Genomic DNA, 9530 nt, shown 5'->3' on the forward strand with positions numbered 1-9530 from the left:
TTTTGAACTGGCCAAGCTCATCCGACAAGTGACCAAGAAGATCATTAGAATCTAATGCCACCCACTCCAATCCATCTAACATGCACTGGGAGAAAATTTTGAAAACTTGTTCTATCTCCCCGCCAAATTTGTTACTTGATAAAGCAATTTTCTTTAACTTGCAAAGCTTTCCCAATGAACTTGGTATTCTTTTCTCAAGTTGATTGAATGATAAATCAAGGGTAACAAGGGAAGTCAAGTTTCCAATGTCACCTGAGATTTCACCATTCAAGTGATTGTCTGCGAGATTGAGGGACTCGAGCTGGTTCAAATCATACAACCAATTTGGCATGGTAGAATTGACAAAATTCCAAGACAAATCCAAAACTCTAAGAGAAGTCATGTTCAAAAGCCCAATTGGAATTGGTTCTTTGAAATTATTGTTGCCTAAACGAAGAGAAACGAGACCAATGAGGCTAAACAACCCCTCAGGCATCGGGGAAATTAGATTGTTTTCAGAAGCATCAAACACTGTAAGAGAAGTCATGTTTTGAAGACCATTAGGAAGTGGACCATAAAAGTTACATCCACTGATATCTAGGGAAACTAGGTGACTTAGACTGAAAATCCACCCAAATACAGATGACTCGAATTCATTATAGGAAAGGTCAAGGATGGCAAGTGATGTGAAGTTAATGTTAAATGAAGGAGAAACATATTTGAGTTCGCAACTAGACGTGTAATTCTGTCAAAGAAGGGAGGGCATTTATCACCTGTAGCCAATCCAATGCTTTGCTAAGGTCCACCCGAAGCATATCAAGGTGTTGTAATGAATGAAGACCCGAAAGCCATTGCAAATTATCACCATGTAACTGTAATACATTGTAATTAAAAACACGTCCAAGATCAAGATAACCATAATTAGTAGTAGTACCTCCGAGACCAAGATAACGCATCATGGTGAGATTTCCTAGTTGATGGGGAATGGTTCCGCTAAATCCAGCTTGAGATAAGTTGAGGTATCTCAATCTTCCAATAGAGCCAATGAAGCTTGGAATGGGAATCCCTTCGAAATCATTGCAACTTAAGTCCAGGTGACGGAGATACTTCAAATCGAGTAGAGAAGGATTTATCGTGCCACCTAACTTGTAACTCAAATAAGCTTCATATTCAGCTTCAGTTTGATCAACCCTGAAAGGATGAAGATTACGAAGGCGGATCATATGGACATGGCCAGTTAAGTTGTTGCAAACAACTCCTGCCCATTGACAACAATCCTCACCAGCCCAAGACGACAATTGGTTTGCAGGGTCTTTAAGATCTTGCTTGAATTTTAGAAGGGCTTGCTTCTCGGTTTCATTGCAAATGGTATTGGATTTTCCATTGCAAAAGCAATTATGAAAGGTTGCAACGGTGAGATAGGCAACACAAAAGGCAATTGTTGCACTTCTCATGAATGAACCCATGATCATGCAAGACATCACAAGGCAATTTGTTTTTTTGGTTTGTTTGTTACAAGTGGGTTTGTTTGTATCTCATGTTACAAGTGGGCTTTGGTATTTATAGAGTAATGCTTGGTCCATACCGTGGCTGGTCTTGCGCAAGAATCCAAATTTCGTTGACTTTAATAGTACCTTCTTCTTAAAAAGGGGATGTTAAGGTTCGATGGAGAGTGTGCTTTTTTGGACCTGAGCAGAAGAGGCCTTAATGAGCAATACTACAGTTTCAGATTTTTTTTTTTTTATATTTTTTTTTATTTAATTTCAAGAGACATTAACTTGTGGTCTAGATTTATTTGAGCCATAAATCTCACAATGTATTAGTTAATCTCAATCACACATTTTTTTTAACGTTCTAAAAAAAAAAACTCACAATTTTTTTCTGAATAAGTTTTGTGTCGTCTGAGTTAATAGCCTTATCTAATATGAGTTATGTTAGAGATCTTAAATAATTTATCAAATTTTTATTAAACATCTTATATGGATATGGAATCCATATGCATGTAGATTTGTGTAAATCTTACACTAATATAAAAAATTTGATGAAAAATTTAATAAATCACTTGAGACGTATAGTATTTTCCATCTAAGACAAATGGGGAGTAGTTGGCCAAGGACCCACTAGTCTCATCTCATCCTAGCGTTATTGAATCTTAAAGGGAATATAAGGTTATGGGTGTAATTTCGACCCGGCCCACTCATGTCGGGCTTTGTAGGTTCCTGTTAAAAAAATTAGGCCGGGCCGGGCCACGGGCTAGAAAACTAGGCTCAGGCCCAAGGGTATTTAGGCTTTGAGCGGGCCTAAATAATTTTTAAATTTTTTTATATTTTTTCTACTAAAATTTTATTATTTTTCATCAAAAATAAAACTGGCTCTCGGGTGGGCCGGCGTGGGCCGAGCTTTTTGGACGGGCCAATGGGTCGGGCTTCAAAACGATGGCCCAGGCCCAGGCCCAGGCCCAAGGCCTCGGGCTGGGCTTGGGTTCGGGCCTTAACGGGCCGGGTCCACCTCCGGTCGCGGGCAGGCTTCGGGTCGCCCGTGGGCCACGAGCCAAAATTACACCCCTATATAAGGCCCTGTTTGGGAAGGGCTATCTTGATTAAAATTATTAATAAAAATAAAATAAGTTAAAATAGTTATTAATACAAAATATTACATCTAATTCATAATCATTTTATTTTATATTTTCATAACCATTAAAAAAAATCAATTATCTCTTTAAATATAATTTTTTAATTAAATTAAAATAATTAAAAATTTTAAAAATTAATTAAAATAATTAACTTTCAAAAGGGGGCGTTCTTGATGTAAAAGCTATATAACACAAATGGAGTAATTAATTAATCTGGACCCACTAGCCTCATCTCTCTCAGTTTATTTTTAAGGAACTGTTTGCAGTTAGACTTTTTTTTAGTATTTTTAAAAAAAAAAATTTATGAGTTGAAAAATATTAATTTGAAGACATAGTGATTTTTTTTAAAAAAATTAGGAATATTTTACCTTTTGATTTATTTATTTATTTATTTTTGGATTCTCTTCAATTGGTCATCTCAATATGAAAAAAAAAACATTTAGATTTGGTGGACCTATTTTCTAACTGATCTTGATGATTTGAACCATTCACTTTTTAAGACTTGTTAAGTATAATATTCATACAAAAAATTAAGATGATCAAATATCAAAAACTATATATATTTAAATCACATTTGTTTAAAAAAATAGACGACATTATAATTTCAATAATAACATCAATATTTTGTAATACAAATGTAATTCAAATATATTGTTACCGATATCTAATCATTTTAATTTTTTATATGAATATTTTACTAATTGAGTATTAAAAAGTAAATGGTTCGGATCACAGAAGTTGACACAAAATAGGTTCACCAAGTATAAACGCTCTTTTAAATTGAGATGACCAATTTAAAATATTCCAAACATTTAAAAATCTGTTTTATTAATTATTTTTAAATTTTCATTTCTTAAAAACTTTTCTACCAAAATTGAAGGAAAAATGCTTCGGACCTCTAATTAGAGGTACCACTAGTGATGTGGCGCCACATCAGTGCTGTGTCTTGATTTTTTTTTTTTTGCCTTTTCCACCTCATTAGAGGTGTGTTAGAGCCTCTAAATTAGAGGTCTCTAACATTGTCCAAATTGAAGAGGCTAATTTTTTGAAACTAATATACTCCCTCCGTCCCATAATATTAGTCCCTTATTCCATTTTTCATAGTCCCAAAATATTAGTCTCTCTTCAAAAATCAAGTACAAAAATAATATAAATTTCCTATTTTGCTCTTCTTTTAAATTCATAAATAATATAAAAAGTACAATTATGACATTGATATTCTCAAAAAAATGTACTATCAAAGGATAAATTTGGAAAATCAACTTTTTTAAAGTACAATAATTGTACTACCAAAAAAAGTTAAATTCTCCAAAAGAAACTATTATTTTGAGACGGAGGGAGTAAAAAATTTGAAAAACTTTCCCTAAAGAAAAAAAAAAGCTTCGATTACTATAATTTTTTTTCTTGAATTTTGAGCTTGTCAAAAAATAGATTCTTTGATGCAAAAAGGAATTTGTGGCATAAATGGAAAATTCATCAGAGCATATTTTTCTAGTTGTCAGCTTGCTTGTTTGGAGTTCGTGTATTTTAATATTAAAATAAATTTATTAAACTGTTACTTTTGTACTATTTGAGATTATTTTTATATCTGTATTGGCTTATATTAAGTCCGAGGTATTGCGTGCACTAATTAAAGTATAAATTAATATACTAATTGATTTATTAACATTAGTTATGATATTATTATTGATCTCACTCATTATATAAATTATAAATATCAACAATATCGTAAATGATGTCATATCATTAATTAATATACTAGTTAGTATACTAATTTGTGCATATAGGATTACTCATTAAGTTATGATCACAATTTGGGAGAGCATTTAAACTTAGCATTCGTTTGACATAAGCTAAAATGAGATTTTTTGATTAAAATAATTATAAAAAGACAAAATAGACTTTTTAACATAATAACACAAAATATTACATTCAAACCATAATTATTTCATTTTTTCTTTCACAAAAGTCAAAAAAGTCAAAAAATCTATATCAAATGTGACTTTATAGCCTCGGGCTAAAATAGTCAAAAAGTCAAAAAATCAAGAGGTCAACCAACATCCAAATGAACCCTTAGTAGATCCGCGTTGAAACTGATTACAGTGATCTAAATTGTTTACTTAAACGATTTGTTGAGTAAAATATTCATGTAAAAAATTAAAATGATTTGACATCTGTAACTCTATATTTGAATCATATTTATTTTTAAAAAAATGGATGACAAATATAATTTTAAGAATAGTCATTTATTATTTGTAATACAAATTTGATTCAAACATATAGTTACCGATATCCGATTATCGTAATTTTTTGCATGAATATTCTATTCAATAAGTTTCAAAAAGTAAACGGTTTAGATCATCGAAATCGGTCTCACAATAAGCCTACCAAGCCAAAATGCTCTCTTAAGTTAAGATGACCAATAAGAGAGAAGTCCAACCCTTTCATATCTATATGGATGCAATAGGTGTTTGGGAAGTTGGATTTAGATTAAAATAATCAATAAAAATAAAATACGTTAAAATAGTGAAGAAGACAAAATGTTATATTCAAATAATAATAATTTCATTTTTTTTTCTTTCACCATCAAATCAATTACAATATATATATATATATATATATATGCAACTATCATCCTATATATAACTTTTTTTAGTCTAACTAAATAGGTAAAAAAAATTAAAAAGTCAACTAAAATAACATATTCCAAATGGGATCGTAATAATAGAATTGTAAATCATAAGGCGAATAGGGAATCATAAATGTAAATAGTTACATTACTGTTTTAGTATATATTTATTAGCCTAAAGCCCATGCTATACACGATTTTAGACAATGATTCAAAATTTATTTTTAAAATTAAAATGATTTGAAAAAACTATAAATGGTTAAGACTTTAAGTAAGTTTCAGTCATTACTTAAGTCTTCTTTTAATATTTTGTTCTATAATAAAATGCATGTATCATAATCCAATTGGTGAAATTAAAACTAAACAAATTTGCAGAAAATACAAAAATTGCTCTCTGTTGATCATAATTCTGTCTATAAAATTTTTATAATTAAAATTTTCCATATCAAAGTTTGATAATGAAATAACAATACTCAGTTTAGTTTTGAGTTTTCAAAAATAGTTCTTTGATTTTTAATTCGTATTTTGGTATTTTTAATATTTTTTAAAATCTTTTAATCAAAATTTTAAAATTTTTGGATCCACTTAATCTTAATATACTTAAAAAGTAAAAAAGTTAAACAAAAATCTTTATAAAATTCATTGAATACAACAAAATATGAAAATATATTGAATTTTTATTTTTATTTTTTGTATTTGGTAATTTTTTTTTTAAAAAAAATCATGAATCGTATACTTTTTAAGCGTATTTAGATTAGATGTACCTATAAAATAACAAATATGAATAAAATATTACAAAAAATTCACTTAAAACAAAAAATACGGAAACAAAAAACTTAATTTTTTGAAAAGTTGACTCAATTTTCTGAAAACAAACATGGTGAATACTATTTTGTTTTTAGTATCTCTACCTCTCTCTTTCATCTGTTTTCTATTTTTCTTTATTTTTTTTATATTTTATTGAAAAGAATTAAAAGTTTATATATAGTTTTGATTGTTGTGGTGGATTTTATTTGTAGAAAGAACTTGTTGGGCGTGATAGTACTGAGCTTTCATGGCTGAAGGAATGTTTGGATTTTAGTGATTAACGTAATGTGGTCCCAAAAAAAAAAAAAAAAAGAAATGAAGTGAAAGATTTAATTTTTATATTTATTTGCCATGTTGCTGTTTAAAAAAATAATTAATTGATATTGTAGGATAAATTTAAGACCTTAAAATGTAAGAGCATTTTTGAATTTTGTAAATCTGATGTCCCAATTTCTACTCTAAGTAACATCACTAAAGAGTCCTTTAGTCAATAACCAAGTAAGATCCCAGGAAAATCGGAGAAGTCAATATAGCCTCCCTTTTAAGTTTAACCACCTTAGATAGCAAGCTATCTTTATGACAGATCTTCAGAGGTATTAACACAAGATTTCATAAGTAATGCGGAGATAGGCATAGGATTACAAAAGTAAATAATAATTACAGTGTTTAAAATCTTAAATTGCAAAACGAGTTCCATTACTATTACAATCCAAAAATAAATAAATAAATAAATAAAAGCATGAATAGACTCATAAGCAAAATGGCTTCTAACTTTCTTTGAAATAGACACAAGTCTTCAAATGTCTCTTGCTCTTTGTCGGTCTCGTATGTTTTTTCGATACCTGGCATAAAACGCCATGAGCTTTTAATGCCTAGTAAATGCACACACACCCCGTCCCTTTTTCTCAATTCAATACACAATAACAATTGCAACAATAGAGAAACAAACATGATATTTAAGAAAATAACAAGGGTTACAAGGTTAGTTGTTAGTAAAATAGAAATCCTCCAAAGTGATTTCATCCTCCCAACCACAACAATCGGAGGCGAATTATTTGATATGCCCCATCTTTTATTGCTTTGTTGTAGACCTTACCTCGGATGCCTACCAAAGGTTATATACCATGTAGTGCCAACCGCAGGGCCTCAAAAGAGATGATAATAATGGGCCTTACCCAAATTCCTCCTCACATCGAAACCACCTAGGGTCTAAATACAACCGCTCCATTCAATGGTTCCGAAACAACTGCTTGCACAAGAATTTACTTCCAAATAGGGAACACGTCCCATCAACCAATCAATAACTCTGTAACTTGTCCAAAAGTTCACAAACCCATTACCACCCATTAAGTTTTATGTTAGATAATTTAAGTTAAGAGTTCGAACAAGCCCTTGAAACAACATCTATTGCATAAGTATGAACTTCATAGCGTAAAGGGAACGAAATAAAGTTACAACACATGCGATTAACATATCAAAATATGCACAAGTAGTTCTAGGCATATTCATGAAGTTAATGGAATAATATCACACAGGAATGTAAATTTCCAGATTTGCATTTGTCATAAAGATTGTAAATAAAAAGGCATTTTCAGATTTTTCCTAAACTTAGATTTCCTATGATTTGTAGAGAATTTTGTCTAGTTTTCAGAACAACTTTTATAATTTTCGTAGCTTTCCTAGTGTTTTTGTTATTCAAGAAACACTCCAGCGCTGTCCAAATTCGTTGATCGTTATGAAAACCAGATTTTCTTTCAAACCGCTCACTCTTTTTCAACGAAACTAATTTTAATTGAAAGATAACTCTTTATTGAAGTTTTTGACATAAAAATGAGGTCAACGGAATTTTTATACATTTTCCTAGAAATTTCGGAAGTTTGCTGTAAAAACTGGGTTTTCATGCATAATACTCAAATAAGAAGATTGGTGAGAAAAGAGGAAAACTAAAGGAAATTTTTCACTTTTCTTGTGGTGAAAACATATTAAATAATGTATCAATAACTCATATTTTTAGAATGATGGTGGGTCTTTAGAAATTATGAGAAATAGGTGTAGAAAAAGATAGTTTTACACCGATTTAGAGAAAACACAAGTAATGGTAGAATAAGACTCAATTCTTTTCATTTTTAATAAAACAACACCATTACAACACATCTGAAAATTTTAATTTAAATCTCTAATAGCATGTATTTGAAAAAGAAAAATAAAAGAGAGAGTTGTGTTGTGGCTTATTTGGTACTTAGATGGCTTATTTGGTACTTAGATGTATTTTTTAGGTTATTAATTACTTCGAAGGTTTGATATATCGAGGTGAAAACTTCCATTTCTTTCCAAAACGTATGATTCTACGTCGAGTTTGAACTTTTTAAAACACATGGTTACCGACCTCAACTAGTAGAGCCCTTCTTCTTCTATCTATATAACTCTTTGGCAGTCCTAAGCTATCTTCAACCGTTGTCAGATAAGTTTGACTTTTTCAGTGAATTCTACTAGACATGCTTCCCCTACTTCAGTTCAACAGATTCATGATCGACAAGGTCGCCCATACAATCCTTCAAAAGATGCCATCCTAATAATGGCTTGGAAAATGTTGCTGTACAAAAATTCAATTAGTGGGAGGTGTCGTTCCCAATTTTTTTGAAAAGCCATTACACGAGCTCTCAACACATCTTCAACTGTTTGGATGGTGCGCTTAGATTGGCCATTTGTTTGAGAATGAAAAGCCAAACTAAAACATAATTCGATGCCCAAGGCTTCTTGTAGACTTCCCTAGAATCGGGAGGTAAAATGTGGTTCGTGGTCTGATACAATGGTCACCGGGATTTCGTGTAACCGAATGGTCTCTCGAATATAAAGGTTACACAAGGACTCCAAGGTGTTAGCTATCTTGTAGGGTAGAAAGTGTGCAATTTTCGTTAGACGGTCCACTATAACCCAAATAGCATTATGGCCCCTTGGGGTTTTGGGTAACCTAGCCACAAAGTCCATCGTTACATGTTCTCACTTTCATTTGGCTATTGTAATTTCTGATGTTCTGCTTTCACCAGTTAGCATATATGGCATCTTGCCACAAACTTAGTCATATCTCTCTTCATATCACTCCACCAATATTGTCGTTTCAAAGTGTGGTGCATGTTACTCCCTCCTGGATGTACCGTAAAGATCAAGTGATGAAATTCCTTAACTATTCATTCTCTAAGTGACTCGCTATTTGGTACAAATAGTCAGCCTTGGTATCTTAATTTCCGTTCGAGCGAATCAACTAGCTGGGCACTGTTTCTCTTGATTCCAAGCGTGTCTTGATGAAAACTACTTCTTGATCGTGATCTTGAGCTCCCATGACTTCACTTACTAACTTAGGAATCACACTTGTGCACCAAGGTATGCCTTCTCATCTTGAAATTTCACTTGAACTCCAAATTCATTGAGAATTTTAACCATATCCCACTCTTTCACCGCCAATCATTCCCCTACTCTTGTGAC

At 31.4% G+C, this 9530-nt stretch overlaps 1 long non-coding RNA gene across 1 annotated transcript; it reads right to left on the reverse strand.

Moving 5' to 3' along the window:
* Window positions 1-422: 422 nt before the first annotated feature.
* On the reverse strand, window positions 423-1342 carry LOC145795152 (uncharacterized). Its single transcript, XR_014335468.1, has 2 exons — window positions 914-1342; window positions 423-851 (listed from the first exon to the last, which is right to left on the reverse strand). It is a non-coding gene; the product is annotated as an uncharacterized LOC145795152 (long non-coding RNA).
* Window positions 1343-9530: the final 8188 nt, after the last annotated feature.

Source organism: Camellia sinensis, chromosome 1 (assembly GCF_055761805.1).
Source record: "Camellia sinensis isolate YWXY chromosome 1, ASM5576180v1, whole genome shotgun sequence".
Classification (NCBI taxonomy): Eukaryota; Viridiplantae; Streptophyta; class Magnoliopsida; order Ericales; family Theaceae; genus Camellia; species Camellia sinensis.